A 16,754-nucleotide genomic window follows, 5' to 3' on the forward strand; every position below is an offset into this window, starting at 1 on the left:
CGTAATACGTTATAACGTCATACCATATAACGTAATACGTTATAACGTCATCCCCTATAACGTAATACGTTCGAACGTCATACCACATAACGTAATACGTTATAACGTCTTACCATATAACGTATTACGTTATAAAGTTATAGCATATAACGTATGACGTTATAACGTTATAAGATATAACGTGCTACGTTATAACGTTATACCATATAACGTAATACGTCATAACGTCGTCCCATATAACGTAATACGTTATAACGAAATACCAAATAACGTAATACGTTATAACGTCATACCATATATCGTAATACTTTATAACGTTATACCATATAACGTAATACGTTATAACGTTATAAAGTTATAGCATATAACCTAATACGTTATAACGTCATCCCATATAACGAAATACGTTATAACTTCATACCATATAACCTATTACGTTATAACGGCAAACCATATAACGTAATACGTTATAACGTCATCCCATATAACGTAATACGTTATATCGTCATACCATATAACGTAATACGTTATGACGTCATACCATATAACATATTACGTTATAAAGATATAGCATATAACGTTATACGTTATAACGTCATAGCATACAACGTATTACGTTATAACGTTATAAAATATAACGTAATACGTTATAACGTCATCCCATATAACGTAATACGTTATAACGTCATACCATATAACGTAATACGTTATAACGTTATACCAAATATCGTAATACGTTATAACTTCATACCATATAACCTAATACGTTATAACGGCATACCATATAACGTAATACGTAATAACGTCGTCCCATATAACGTAATACGTTATAACGTCATACCATATAACGTATTACGTTATAAAGTTATAGCATATAACCTAATACGTTATAACGGCATACCATATAACGTAATACGTTATAACGTCATATCATATAACGTAATACGTTATATCGTCATACCATATAACGTAATAAGTTATAACGTCATCCCATATAACGAAATACGTTATAACTTCATACCATATAACCTATTACGTTATAACGGCATACCATATAACGTATTACCTCATTTTCGAGGATACGCATCGTTTCACGCAGAAGCGCGTATATTCTAACCGGTCGTACTTTATGGGATGGCTACCTGAGCCTATGAACATAGGTAGCCTTCAGGCCTTTAGAAGGAGTGACAGCTGCACCTCCTCTATCTCCCGCATAATCTCAGCGCCAATGTCGGTAGTTATTCGGACAATTATAGCGCTCTTGACATTGGATACCTGTTCAGAGTCGTCCCCAGAAAGGATAATATGACGACTTAAACTTGTTTTATTAGTTATCAAATGTCCATATCGTAAATTATTATGATTAGTTTATTAATGATAAATGGATTAAACAGATGTTAATTAAACAGAAAACAGTGGTTATTAAACATGACCCAATTGCAATAAACGTATAATAATTAAAACAATTAGACAATTAATTAACAATTTTCGTCAACGCAAATTCAACTCTCTTTTAACAACGCTAACAACACTATCTTGACAACGCAATCCGCACTCTCGGACTTCTCAATACATACTCCTGTTAATTCGTTTATCGTCCCCTAGCATCCCCTTGTCTTTTGTCATAGCCCCAGTACGCATATGCTGAGCAACCGCTTGTTTATAATTCACACCTAGGCAACCGCTTGTTTACGATCCGCACAACACCCCTTAGGCCCCTCGTTCATGATACTACATTCGGCCGTACCTGACAATCACATCTGCCCTCGGATGTGCTCATCATCACTAATTTCACCCTCACCTCTGACTTCAACAACGTCCCACCATTTCATGCGGTTAGCCACCGTGGTTGTTGTTCGTGACCCTTCGTGTTCGCCCTCTCGTTGTACCACATAGCAGTCATTCCGCAAGACTTTTACCACGCGGTACGGCCCAAGGAACTGCGACTGCAACTTCGGACCAGGACCTGCGTCCTCTCGATCGCCACTAAATCTCCTGTCTCATACGCTGGTGCCTCTTTACCTCTCTTGTTAAACGTCCGTCTGTTTTTAGCTTGAATTTCCTCGATCCGTTTTTTTTGCCTTTACGCGTAGCTGATCTCGCTCCTCCTAGAACATCACGGCCCACTCGTCTTCGATCAGCTGCGCGCATTCTCATCCGCGTTCCAAACAAGAGTTGGAACGGGGTAACATTCGTACTTCTGCTAGTGGTTGCGTTCAAATACCTTTGCGCTATCTCTAGGTGTAACCACTTGTCTGGTGTTGGCGCAGACAAATTCGTCAATAGGGGAACAAGCGTCCGTTTCACTCTTTCTACTTGTGCATTGTAGTCCAGCCGTGTTGTATACCTTTCTCATCCCAATAATCCTCAAAGGCAACGGCTGTGAATATCGTCCCGCGATCCGAGATAATTCTTCTCGAATTTCCGAAACCTACAGACTGCTTCCTCAAATGGCGAATAACTTCCGCAGAACTTGTTGATTTTGTGGAATACAACCAAACGAACTTTGTGAAGGCATCAATCGCCACGAAGATATACCGGTACCTTTTCTTCGTAGATGGCAATGGTCCAAGATGATCGACACGATAAGTGTCAAATGACAACTCCTCCTTGTCAATAGGGTTCAGGAACTCCTCTCGTTTTCCTTATTTTTTCTCCGCAAGGATACAATCGATGCAACTCTGCACTACCTTATCCACCTTCTCGCGCATGCCCACAAACCGATAGTCCCTTTTTAATAACGCTTCCGTTTTAGTGATGCCCAGATGGCCGTGTTCGTGAGCTCGTCGAACCACTTGAGTCTGCATTGACTTTGGCACGCCCAGCAATGGTATCTCCTTTACTTCTTTGTACAAAACTTCGTCCTTTGAAACGTATCCGCCAGCTTCGTGCTGTTCGATGTTGTCCCGGATCTACCGCAGATTATCTTCTTGCAAATGCGGCTTCCTTAGCCGTGCAACAATCCTTTGTTCGTCCTCGTCTAGCAGCATGATCATGAGCAACGGATTTCGACTTAGCGCGTCGATGTGCAGTATGCTCCTCCCTGGCCTAATTGAATTGCTCTAAAAGAATTGCCCACTTCGCAACACGCTCTGGTCCTTCTTCTCCTCCTTCCTTCCCTTTTTCTCCTGACCTCCATCTCCCTTTCTTTAGAAAGCCGGCATTTCATCGCCTTTGTGCAGAAATCATAAAACCTATTCCAAAACCGCTCCTCCGCGGCCATCTTCTCAACGGCCCGGTTCTCCAATTTAAAGTCTTCACCGATCGCGACCTCCAACTCCGTTCTCTCCTCCGTCCATCTAGGGCACCAAAAGAGCACATGTTCGGCGTCATCCAGCACCGCACCACAATCCCAACAACTGGTGTGCGACTCTTTGCCGATCCTATGACGGTACCAGTTGAAGATACCGTGTTACGTAAGGATCTGCATCTGTATGGTAGTTGATCTTCCTCTTCCTTTTGTAGAAGACCAGCGGATCTTCTACCAGTCTCGTAGTTCAATTGTGGGGGTTGTGGAACGCCCACTCCAATCTCCACCTGTCCTCTGCCTCCGTCTCCAAATCCTTCATTTCTTCTTGCCCAACATGTGCCATTTCTTCAGGGCTCTCGTTGATCCGCCTCTTCACTCCATACTGCTTCCACCGCAACCATGCCTTGATGTAAATCGGCATGCTACCGGTAAGCACACACAGACCCCCATGTGACACCGTACGGTAGGCGGTAGACGTACGGATCAACGCTGCCCTTTATACCCTTCTCATGATCGTCCTATTTGTTTCTCTTCCCAGGGAGGAGGCCCATATCTGTGCGCCATATAGAACCACAGACTCCCAGATACCATAATACAGTCTCTTGACTAAATCGTTGGGCCCGCCGACGTCTGGGAGTAGGCTCCGTATGGCGCCCAAGAACCGTTCCGCTTTATCACAAACTGCTTTGAGGTGGGGGAGAATCCCCTAGCACTATCCAACACTACCCCTAAGTACTTCACAACACGGCTAGTGGAAATCTCGCCCCCATCCCCCACGTCGAAGTTAAAAATCGTCGGTATCCTCTTCCTTGTTAAGAGGATAACCTCCGTCTTCTCCCTGGCCAGGTGCACTCCAGTCTCGCAGCACCACCTAGTGGCCAAGGCTATGATCGCCTTTATCTTCTCATTGACGCCGTGGAACCCTCAGAGCTTGAGTAGAACCGCCAGATCGTCGGCGAACGCTACTGCTTCGGTATCCTTCTCCCGGTCCAGCGACTCCAGCACCTCGTCATACACGAGATTCCACAGTAACGGTCCTAAGACCGATCCCTGCGGAACCCCCGCGTAGACGTTCCTCCCTACGACACCGTCACGACAGTGTACCAGTATTCTCCTCTCAGCCAGATAGTCCGCTAACAACTCCTGTAGCCGTCCCGGTAGCCGTCTCCTTCGATCCTCCTCCATTATCCTCTCCCACCTTAGAGTGTAGAAGGCGTTCTTCACATCAAGGGCGACCAGAACACACGCCAGGTCCTTCCTTCTGCACTCTTCAGCAACTGCGACCGTCCTATCCAGGGCTTCAAGAGTCCCCCTCCTTTATGAAGAAAGCCATACTGGTCCCTATGAAAGGGATCCAGACCAACGCTCCTCTCGATGAGCATTTTCAGCGTGTGCTTCCACACCTTTCTCAACGCCGACAATATGCTAATCGGCCTATACGCCGATGACGTCGCAGTATCTTTGCCAGGCTTGGGTATTAGTACCACCCTAGCCTATTTCCATACCGCCGGTATTTTTCCATAGGTATTTATTCCGTTGAGCACTGTCAGGAGAACGCTAGGCTTTTGCTCCGCCAATAATCTCACTACAGTGCCAGGAATCCCATCCACTCCAGCCGCCTTCCTGGAATCGCATTTCCCAACGGCCATCCTCATGTCTACTTCCTCGATGCCTAACCCTCCTTCTTCGCCAGGTAGGATCGATGTCTCTTCCTGTGCAGTTCGCTTCTTCCAACTCTCCTCCTTGCTACGCCCGATCGCCCTTTTCAGCCGCCTCCTAGCATCCTTGAATTCGGCCACCAGGACCTCGGCATCATCCTTGCGGGCCGCCACCGCTCGCTGGGCTCTTTTTCTAGCTCTTAGAGTTCGCTCCTTAACGTAGCGAGCTCATCGCTCCACCAATAGTTGGCGCTCCTCTTCGCACTCGCCGGGTATCTCCTCTTCAAGTCCACGGCACACGTATGCTCCAGACTCATGTGCAGCCCTTCGCCGCATGCCGTCTCGTCAAATTTAAAACCATTTTCGTCATAGACTCCGTCATATTTGTTTAAAAAACCCTCTACATCCATCTCTTTTGTCAAGTATTTAAAGGCGCCACCCTCCACTCGCTTAATATTATCCCTAAACTTATGCTCAATATAAAAATGGTCAGAGGCTGAGTACCAACCTAGGACCCTACTCCCCCTCCAACTCAGCCTTATTCGTCTATTAACACTAAGTATATCCGGGAAACTAGTCCTTTCATTTCTCAGAAAGGAATAGTTTCCCGTTGTCCTAATAGGTATAAGCTCGTTCCTCGTTGTAACGTCCAGCAGACATGTTCCCCTACGGTCCGTCTTAGACCCCCCCCCCCCCCCCACCGTGGATTTCGCATTAAAGTCACCATAATCGCCGGTGCTCTTTTTCTCCCCTCCTTTATGATCCCTTCCAGTTCCTTCAAATAATCGTTGAACTGGCCCTTACTCTTATTAGGGGAACAATACCCACTGACGCAAAATACGTCACAAACCCTGAACCTTACAATCCCTACATTTCTTATCAGGATCTCGCTTGCCGCATGTTTTCCATTAAACAGCGTGACCCATATCGATGCATCCCCACCCTCGTCATTAAACCAAAATGGCAACTGCCTATAGGGCTCGGAGATGACCACAATGTCCACCCTGCTTTCGCATACGCACTGCATCATTAGCTCTTGCGCAAGCCTGCATCTATTTAGATTTATTTGTAGAACCCTAACTGGGCCCCCGTCTATTCCTAACACCTAAACGCTCCATAGGGCACGCCAACGAACCCGTTACATGCCTTGCATTTATGCCACCATGTTTCAGGCACATTGCGCATCTCGGCTCTTTATCACAATCTCTCATTATATGCTCAGCGCTGCCGCTCCTCCTACACGACTCCCTGCCATGACATGCAGCAGTACACCCTGCCGCCACATGCCCCAACATGTGGCACCTATAACAACGCCGAATATTAGCTATCTGCCTTACAGAAGCTATCGTTAACCCCGTTCTCAGCCTCCTCTCTCTCGTCACTAGGCACTCCACTCGCTGGGCGGACCACCACCGCCTCTTGCGTGCCCCATGGTGCCGCTTTTATAGATTTGACTTCTATATCCGCATTCTCCTCAATTGCCCACTGCGACCTGATCTCGTCCACCAGCTCTTCTTTGCTGGTGAGGGGATCGATGTTCCTTATTTGTAGGGTCGCCCTGTGCACCAGAGCGGCCACCTTCGTACTATCACTCAAGGCGGCTCTCAATTTAGCCGCCTCCTCGCTAACCACCACCGTCCTATCGAATTCAATTAGGCCCGCTCTCGTCCTACGGACCCCCGTGGCTCCCTCCAATGAACTCCTCACCTCCATTATCCTCTTATAAACATGAAGTCATTCGCAACCTTCCCTTCCTCCACCTTAATTAGAATGGCTTCCTTCCTCCTCCTGTTCCTTGGTACGTCTCTCTCTTCGGCACCAACCTGCCGTTTATTTCCCGGACGCACCATCGGGGTAGCTTGCTCTAAGGGAGCTTTCCTCTTCCTCTTCCTTTTTTCTACCCTCATTCACCCTTCGGAGTCCTCGCTGAAGTCACCCCTTATCGCTCTGTTCTCCCTCCCACACGCCTCGGCGTATGTGACCTCTCCTCTTCGGGGCCTCTTATACTCCCCAACTCTCATAATTTCAGCCGGCGATACTATCTTTCTTTTTGGGTATCCGCCCTTAGCTATCGTCACTTCTCTCTTCATCTCTGCCCTGTCTGCCCTTTTTTAAACCTCGACAGGCTCTCTCCTTCTCCTTCTTCCTGTTTCCTTGTGATCCCCACACTGCTCCAAGGAAGACAGGATGCTTTTCATCAGGTTGCCATGTCAGCACATGCCCTGTCACGATCAATCCTTTGAAAACTGCGTTTATGAATTTCTGGAAAACAGCTGGTGAATTGCATAATCCGAACGGCACACTAATAAATTCATACTGTAGGAACTGTAAATGCTGTATATTTCCTGCTACTTTCTCCCACAGGAACACGAAAGAATCTATTCCTGGGGTCCAACGTACTGAATACTATCGATCCCTGTGACAAATCTAATTGATCCTCGATCAAGGGTAGCGGGTATCTGTCTTTCACTACCTTTCGATTCAGTCGCCTATAGTCGATGCAAATTCTAGTTGAACCATCTTTTTTTTCAATCAACGCGATCCGGCTTGCATAGTCGGAATGTGACTGGCGTATTATTCCGTCATTCAGCCACATTTTGATCTGACCGTTGACTTCGACCTTATCTTGCGGGGATAACCTTCGCGGTCTTTCATAACCGGGAAGATCATCTTGTAATATTAGATTCATTTCAACCCCTACTTCGAGCGTTTTCTGCGGCTTATAATTTCGAATCAGATTCTCTATCGCTTGCTTGTATTGTATATTCGTGATATGGGACAAATCTACCTCATGCCTCCCCCACTCCCAACTTTAGCACCCAAATACCTGAAGGCTCTTTCTGGGATTCTTCCGGGTATCCTTAATTTACCAATTTTTATTGCCGGGTCTTTAATAAACCAGGTGTCTTTTTCGCTATTACCTGGAACATTTGACTTTTCTCTGCTGATATTTTCATGCCCCGACCTCTCCAGGTATTTCTGAAGCTCGTCTATCTGGCTTTGTGCCGCCCTCGTATTTTCACCAAGCAAGACGATATCGTCTGCGAAGGCCAACACAGAGACTTTGTTCCCTTCATTTATATTAATGCCACCGATATTCTTTTCGATTACTTCAAGCAGCGGTTCGAGATACAAGTAAAATAGCAGCGGTCATAAAGGATCACCCTGCTTGACTCCTCTGAGAATTTCTACCTCGACCCCTATATTATTATTCGCTTTGATCGTAGTTTTACATCCTTTGTACATTTCATTTATAATTTCAATTATGGGGGTCGGAACGCCTTTTCTCGCCAGACATGGTTTTATAGCTGAATGGGGTATAGTATCGAAGGCCTTAGAGATGTCCAATATTGTGAAAATTCCCCTTCGATTTCTTTTACTATAATTTAAGGCTGCGCTCATTAGGTCAATATTGATTTTACATCCACTTTCGGATGTAAATCCTTTGCGCCTTTGTTGAGAATTGTGGATCTTTGAAGCCGAAATAATGTTATAGGAACATTAAATGTATATTGACAGTTATTACTAAAATAATGATATATTTATTACATGGACGATTCTATATATATTTATCGATACACACTTGCACGCGTCTCAGAACCTTCTACACCCTACTCTTCATCGACGACTCTTAACCGACTGACTGTTTACATTCCTTTGTTTCGAGACGCTGCGCACACACACATACTTCCACACACTGATATATACATATAAGTATTTCTACTACGCACTTAACTCAGTCCAGCACAGAAAATTACACATATCTCAACACACCTCCTTAATTTTTTGTGCTGCATATTTATAGTGGGTCTCGTTGTAACTGTTTTGAAATCGACTTAAATAATTTACACTATAGCTAACGTCTAATCTTGTTCCAGTACTAATATATAACAAAGCTCCTATGAGATTTCTATATCTTATATCGTCTAAAGCTGATTGTGCGGGTTCTAAACTTAAGTTTTGTTACATTGGTGTAAAATATAATTTGCTGTTTTCTATACTATAATGTTTCGCTAATGACTCTATATAACTACTTTGATCCAGTTTCATCTCACACTTCTTATTATCGTATTCAATGTTTATTCCTACGTAAGTCTTTACTTCACCCAAGTCCTTCATCAAAAATTTGTTTGACAATTTTTTTTTAATTTCATCGATTTTTCTTATGTTTTTTCCACATATTAATAAGTCGTCTACGAATAGAATTAAATATATAACATCATCGCTCTCATACTTCATATACAGACAATAATCACTCTTACTTCTTTGAAATCCTAATTTTTTCATATATTCGTCGAAACATTCATACCAAGCTCTTGAACTTTCACGCAATCCATATAACGCTTTTGATAATTTACATACTTTCCCGCTTTTATCGTCGTAACCTATAGGTTGTTTTACAAATACTTCCGATTTTATAGTTCCGTTTAAGAAAACTGTTTCTACATCCATTTGCATAATCGTCAAACCATATTGACAACAATAAGATAGTAATAACTTCAACGTTTGCATTTTTGCTACTGGAGAGTATAAATCTTCCAGTACTTCTTTTTGTTGGAAGCCTCGAACAACTAGTCGCGCTTTCTTACGATTATCAGATTTATTCGTATATATCCATTTCAAGTCTAATACTTTTTTGTCTTTTGGTTTTTCTACTAATTGCCAGGTCTTATTTTTCATTAAACTATTCATTCTCGATCCATTGCTTCTTTCCATGAACCGCTGTCATCTCCACCTAAAGCTTCTTCATAGGTTTGAGGACTGTGTGCACTAACTATATTCACATAAATGAAATATGAGCTCGTTTGGCCATATCTTTGAGGTTTCTTTCTTTCCCGTCCTGACCTTCTCAAATTACTTTCTGTGTCCTCAAGTTTTTCTTCTGATTCGTTACTTAAATTTCTCTCTTTTTTTATTGCAACCTGCTCGACCTTTTCGTTTACATCCGAATGTTCGTCAAAACCCTTTTCTGTCTCATTGCCTGGTCCATCTTCTCCTCGAAATCCTACTAAATTATCATCTTCACCTATAAATTCTACGTGTCTTGCAATTACAATTTTATTATTAACTAGTATCCTATATCCATTGTTTTCATAACCTACAAGTATCCCAGTGTCTGCTTTTTTGTCCCATTTCGAATTTCTTTTAACTTCGGGTATTCTTACGAAAACTCTACTTCCGTACAATCTTAAATTATTTATATTCGGTTTCCTTTTTAAAAATATTTCAAATGGTGTTTTATTTTCATATGTGTTTGTAACGGTTCTATTTTTTAAGTACGCCGCGGCTCTAACTATTTCCGGCCAATATTTAATATTCAGCTTTGAATCATGTAATAAGCATCTAGCGGAATTCATGATTGTTCTATTGTAGCGCTCAGCTGTTCCATTTAACTCGTGAACATAAGGTGGGCATGGTTCTACGACAATTCCCTTTTCCCTAGTTAGATTGTACATGCTTTTGTTCATATATTCTTTTCCATTATCGTATCTTAATCTCTTTATCTTTTTACCAGTAAGATTTTCGACTTTGTTTATGTAATCAAGGGAGCAATTGTAAACTTCACCTTTTGATTTCAAAGTATAAATCAATGCACACTTACTGTAGTCATCTATAAATGTCAAGAAATATTTGGATCCATCAAACCCGGTATTATTATGAGGTCCATTTAAATCGGTATGTACTAATTCTAAAATCTCGCGTGCTCTTCTACGGTTATTTTGGAAGGGTACATTTCTACATTTTTAGCATGAGATTCTTGCCCTTCAATGTAACTACTTATCTTATATAAACCATGATCTTTGAATGCTATCCCTATCAACTTTCTGTATTTGTTATATATCTTTAAAGTATTTCCTGCTGAGACTATCTTATTTTCATTCGTTACTCTCGCATAGCTAATTAAGTTATTATCCATTTCTTTCACGTAAAATACATTAGACATTGTAATTTTAATCCTCCTTTTGTTTACTTCAAAGTAAGTTAAAATTTTTCCGACTTTTGTTCCTTTTAGAATTCTACCGTCTCCTAACTTCACATTTATCGGGTTTTTTAAATTTTCGTACTCAACAAAATAAGAGTCATTATATATAATGTGATCTGAACATCCACTATCCAATATCCAATCTATTTTTCGCGTATCGCTAGTACATACCGTAATTTCATTTTTATTATTTTCGCGCTCTACTCTCGTTAGGAAAGATCCAATTTCTTGGTTGTCGTAGCCCTCGTTGTGTGAATAATTTGCGTCGTGTTGACTTGCCTCGTAGTAGCGTTGTTGCCGGCCTCTGCTTTGTCCTCGTTGGCCAAATCCTCGTTGGCCGTATCCTCGTCTTCTTTGGCCAAAACTTCGTCCGCCGCGACCCCTATTCTACTGCGGCTGATACGCACCTCCTTGCTGTTGCGTTCTTCCATTGTTTGCGCCATTGTTTCCGCCTCTATACGTGTTTGTGCAATTTTTTGCCATGTGACCGTACTTTCCACAGCCATAGCACTTTATGTCCTTTTTTTCGGCTGTAAATACATTTGACTTTGTTCTATCACTTTCTTTCTTGCTACGCGTTTCCCACATTATAATTTTATTTTTCAAAAATTCACAAGTCCGATCACTTTCTTTCACTGAGTCGATTAAGTCACCAACATAGCTCAATGATTCTGGTAGTGCTTTCAGCATGTAGTCGAGTTTTTCACGTTCGCTTACATTTGCACCGGCACTCTTTAATTCATTGATAGTTTTTTCAAATTCCGTGAAAAATGAATTTGATTCTTCAAAGTCTTTCAACCTCATCATGCCTAGTCTACTTCTTATACAAATTTGCACTGCTGTTGATTCCTTCATATACATCTCATCAAACTTTTGCATTATTTTTAAAGCAGTGTCTTGATCACCAACAAATTCTAATTGCTCATTCGTTATACTACTATAGATGTAGTTCATCGCCCATTGATTCTTTTCATCCCACTTATCTTGCGCATCCGTGTCCATTTTCTCTCGTGTAGCCGGTTCATAACATTTTTTACACTTTAGATACATTAATATTCTTTTCTTCCACATTCTGTAATCGCGTCCATCGAATATTTGAACCTTAATTTCGTCGTCCCTTGGCATCTTGATTCGTTTTCTATATTCACACCTTTTTTTTTTTTTTTTTTTTTCAAAAAATATTTCTCTTTATTATCCAAAATCTTTTTATTTGTTCTACCAATAGCCTTTTTATCTCTTCAGAACTTATTTCCAATTTTTTATTCCTTTTTATAAATCGACTTTTATACATTCACTCCCGGTTACACGTGGTTCCATAACCTTAAATCTCGGCAACCACGATCTTCTACCATGTTGAGAATTGTGGATCTTTGAAGCCGAAATAATGTTATAGGAACATTAAATTTATATTGACAGTTATTACTAAAATAATGATATATTTATTACATGGACGATTCTATATATATTTATCGATACACTTGCACGCGTCTCAGCACCTTCTACACCCGACTCTTCATCGACGACTATTAACCAACTGACTGTTTACATTCCTTTGTTTCGAGACGCTGCGCACACACACATACTTCCACACACTGATATATACATATAAGTATTTCTATTACTTAACTCAGTCCAGCACAGAAAATTACACATATCTCAACAGCCTTATATTTTGATCTATACCCCGTCTTAGCCGCCCATCGAGGATTGATGAGAAAATGCGGCCTAGAATTGGGCCGATCGTAATTGGTCGCCAGTTCTCGACCATATTTCCATCTTTATTAGCCTTTGGTATTAAGGCTGTCCTATTTTTCTTCCATGCGGTCGGAAAATAGGAACTATACCATAATATATTTGTCGGAGATGAAAGAACACCGGAGCCTTTGGAATTTTGGATAATCCCGCAACATTGTAACCTAGAGTCTACTATAGCTGTAATTGAACAATTGTAGTTATTCAATCCGATTGTAATTGTTCGAGAGTTGTGATAATGAGCTTGGGCTCGAGGCGACAGTCAGTCGCCGAACGTAGCCGCGGTCACAGGATGAACGCTTTGTCTAACAAAGGCATGGAATAATTCTATAACTCTCCTTAAGAAGGAAATAGTTGTAACACTCGACAGTAAACATTTCAACGGTCCCTGTCCCGTAGCTCGCCACACGCAGACCCTGTTCTTCGAGTAAGATGATCGAGTAAGATCGATCGTATATATATATGTAACTATGCACTAAATTTGAAACGTATGCGATGTATTGAAAGTTTTAAAAGTTTCTTTCAAGTTTCAGATATTTAATCTAAATTAGAGATATATTAGTAAAACATGAAATGAAATATATATATTTACATTATAATTTTTAAACATATTCGTATTTTTAAACATCATTAAGTAAATTTCTAAATAATTAAGAATATACTGCTTCTTATTAAATAGGTACGAAATGTTTTTATTAGCGAGAAGCTATTAAAAGTGATGGTTGACAAATTGTATCGATATACCACAAGTTGACGAAGTATACCAGTAATAATTTAACAAAGCAAATTCTTCACTGCGATCTTCGAGAGAAATTCCTTGGAATTGGAATTGTTGTAACGAACGCAGCTGCATTTATAACATGCGACATAAGTAAACTCTTTTATATACTAAGCTATTTGATTAATGCTAAGTATGTAAGAAATCTAAAAAGCTTTTAAAATCGTATATTTATCATTGTACTATTGATTTTCCTACCATTTCGAAATGTACAACTTTGAGAGTAATTACTATATCTTCGTTCTTAAATAATGGAGCAGCTAGCGAAAAAAATGAAGGAAAGGCGGAGAAACGATGCAGAATATTCATAACGTGCACGTGATTCATCTGCATGTTTCAGTTTTGTTGTATATTTCACAATCGAACATTTTCTTTTCTCTTCTATCGTACTCTTGTATCTTGTGACGTGACTGTTTCTCGTGGGAGATAAGAGCAAGACGAAATGCGGTTTCTAGCATTTCGCAAACAAAAAAGGACGAAACTGTTCGCTTTTCTTCTGTTTTCTTGTTTTTAAATAGAGATGAAAGATAAAAAGACATATCTACAGAATTTATTCTATTTCCATTACACTATTTTCATCTAAATCAATTGGCTTGCTGAATAAATTCTTCTTGTTTACAGGCATAGCTAATAGAGATTTGGATAGTCTAATATGGCTTATTTTCATTCTTTTTCTTAGCTCTAATACTTTCTTTAAATCTTTCTCGCCAAACCTTATAAATTTAAAATTATTCGCACACTGTAATTCATTATTCCAATTCAATAACATTTCACATTGAGTTGCATTTAAAATATCAGAAATTTCTGAAAAATAAAGGAGGGTTTGTACATCAGGATATATTGAAAATAAATTTGGCTGTAATTCTTTACCTATTCCACGTGTATGATATTCTCCTAGTTCTTTCTACTCTAATTATATGTTCCCTCCTAGCATGCTGTCTACTCCTGTTGCTACCTATAGACCTTTTAATAGTAATTTCTTCCATTTCTTCATCATTTCTTGCTGCATACCTTTGGATCAAATATAGAACTATAACTAATCACATCTTTAATGTACAATCTCTGTATCATCATGTGTATACATTTTTGTTTTACCTCCGTTTCTAACAAACTTGCAGTTATCTCTGGAGTATAGGGTCACACGCCTGGAATCATATTGTTTCTGATCCACGATATTTTCTCTCCTATTGAATTCTGTTTTATCAAGCAGGACATTTCTGCCTTCTGTCTATTTGATATTCTGAAACAAAACACATTGTCCATTTCCTTCTTTATTACACAAAAGTATTATATAATCATATAAAATAAATGAAATGTACATAACAAAATCACATAATTTAATAGTAATTGTATTTACTTTTTGGCTTTTTTCGTAATAGCGATAGACTTTCTGCTATTTGGATGTATCATTTTCTTTGGCTTCAGGAATTCTTTTCTCATTGCAGTGGCCTATAAAAGACAACAAAATAAATTAGTTAAAATATTACCATGGCTATGAATTATTTCGATTATCCTAATCATCAAAACTCCAACTCAGGCTATCCGTTTACTCAATGTATAATCATGCACAGGCGAATCGTCGACAGTATCACACGCTTAGAAGCACTAATAGAGTAGACAAAACATCCTACATGCCGCAGCTATCGAAACAATAACCAGATAGCAACGGATAGGCGCCTCTGATATACACCCGACGATAACCGCTTCAGAGGGACTAAAACCTCAGTACAAGAAGTCTCCCAAATCAGCGTTCTATACCTCTTTGTTATAACACTCTGAACCGTCACTCTGTTGGATTCATACAATAAATTTTACCACTATATCTAAAGTTTAATTCTTTAACTTATTTGTGAAACGTTCGAACTGCGACTCGAGGAGATCACCGGTGATTTGTCAATTTCGTGATTTGTTGTGTCTCGTATATGATAACAGCAACGACGGCGACGCCTATCGATAGTAAAAGTAATATCGAAGTATACCTTCCTACCATGACATTTCCGGACTAACAAACTTCAAAATTGGTTTCTTTTGTTTCAAGATATTTTTAGCTATTTTTTTTTAATCTTATAATGATAACCTATTTTAAAATGTGCAATGTTTGATAAATGTACATTAGTAAAATTTCATACGAAGAAAGTTTTTGGGAATCCGTATTATATCCAGCGAGCAGAAAACGAAGACTTGACGGAAGTTGACAACAATGGAGATAAAAGTCTTTATCGTAATATTGTTTTTATTGATTTTAACGTCAGATGGAACGGGTTTCGACAGAAAACGATCCACCAAATTTCAAAGAGGTAACGAGCAAACTTCAAGTAAAAACGAGCAGAAGTCAACACCCGATTATTATTATTACTGCGACTCAACAGAGTTTGGAGTAGTATTATACAAAAGATTCCGTATTTGCGTTCTTGTTCGCCGTGCGACATGATAGAAATTGATTTCTCTTCCGCTTGTATCAGATGCGGGATGTTGGTTGATCCTTTTTCGCCGGTCTCGATTATCCTATTTCTCTTTATTCGCCTATTTTTTAAACACAAATATAGATTTTTTACGATTATTTATATTGTTCATGACATCATTTGACGAATTCTTCGAGAACTTCGCAAGGGAACCAAGACATAAATGATATTTAAAATGTTTATAGCAGTTCTGAAGTAAAGAGAAGCGATATTAGTTTGAAATGATGGATCATTTCAATGACTTTATTATTTATTGCCTTAATAGCTATCTACATATTATTTTAGTTGCGTTTTTCTTTTGGATTTGAAATGACTATCTTGTGTTTCGTCAATAATTTGTCTTGCTTCTCTTGGTGCATTTCTAAACGTAGTATTGACATAAATGAATTTTTTACTGCAAGAGTCAACATCACTTTTTTTCGACTTCTCTTTTAGGTTACAAGAGTACAAAGCTATATATAGGCCAAAACATGTATGTATTTTTCGATAAAAGATAAATTTTTATTCAAAACCTACGAGACTGCACGCAGATATTTCAAATTGCAGCGAATATTATCACGAATACTTCGCGTTAAACATGTTATATCTTTTAACATTTTCAGAGACGCGTAAACATCTGCAAGCTATTTATCACTTTATTCGATTGCATATTGTAGCGGCATATGAGTCATAGGACGATGCGAATCGAGAGTAACTCATGTTGTTGTTTTGCCTCGGGGCATTGATACCGTCTCGAGGTACGAAACTTGATAATAAACAAACTCCAGACAGAACAATATCGCCGCTACGCGCAACCGTCAACCGAAGTCGAATTTAAATTCGTTAAAGGGAGATCGTTAGAAGAGTACTGCCGATAGTTTTAAATACATTT

The 16,754-nt window shown here is 39.9% G+C and overlaps 2 long non-coding RNA genes across 4 annotated transcripts; both read right to left on the reverse strand.

Moving 5' to 3' along the window:
* Positions 1 to 13,955: 13,955 nt before the first annotated feature.
* Positions 13,956 to 14,431, reverse strand: LOC126876920 (uncharacterized). The gene is made up of 2 exons (XR_007694621.1): positions 14,292 to 14,431; positions 13,956 to 14,225 (listed from the first exon to the last, which is right to left on the reverse strand). It is a non-coding gene; the product is annotated as an uncharacterized LOC126876920 (long non-coding RNA).
* Positions 14,428 to 15,198, reverse strand: LOC126876921 (uncharacterized). 3 transcript variants are annotated; one of them, XR_007694624.1, is made up of 4 exons: positions 15,180 to 15,198; positions 14,779 to 14,870; positions 14,517 to 14,661; positions 14,428 to 14,457 (listed from the first exon to the last, which is right to left on the reverse strand). It is a non-coding gene; the product is annotated as an uncharacterized LOC126876921 (long non-coding RNA). The 3 variants fall into 3 exon arrangements; XR_007694623.1 differs by lacking the exons at positions 14,428 to 14,457; positions 15,180 to 15,198 and adding an exon at positions 14,972 to 14,990 and having other exon boundaries at positions 14,633 to 14,661; XR_007694622.1 differs by lacking the exons at positions 14,428 to 14,457; positions 15,180 to 15,198 and having other exon boundaries at positions 14,633 to 14,661; positions 14,779 to 14,957.
* Between the last annotated feature and the right edge of the window lie 1,556 nt (positions 15,199 to 16,754).

Source organism: Bombus huntii, unplaced genomic scaffold (genome assembly GCF_024542735.1).
Source record: "Bombus huntii isolate Logan2020A unplaced genomic scaffold, iyBomHunt1.1 ctg00000106.1, whole genome shotgun sequence".
Taxonomy (NCBI): Eukaryota; Metazoa; Arthropoda; class Insecta; order Hymenoptera; family Apidae; genus Bombus; species Bombus huntii.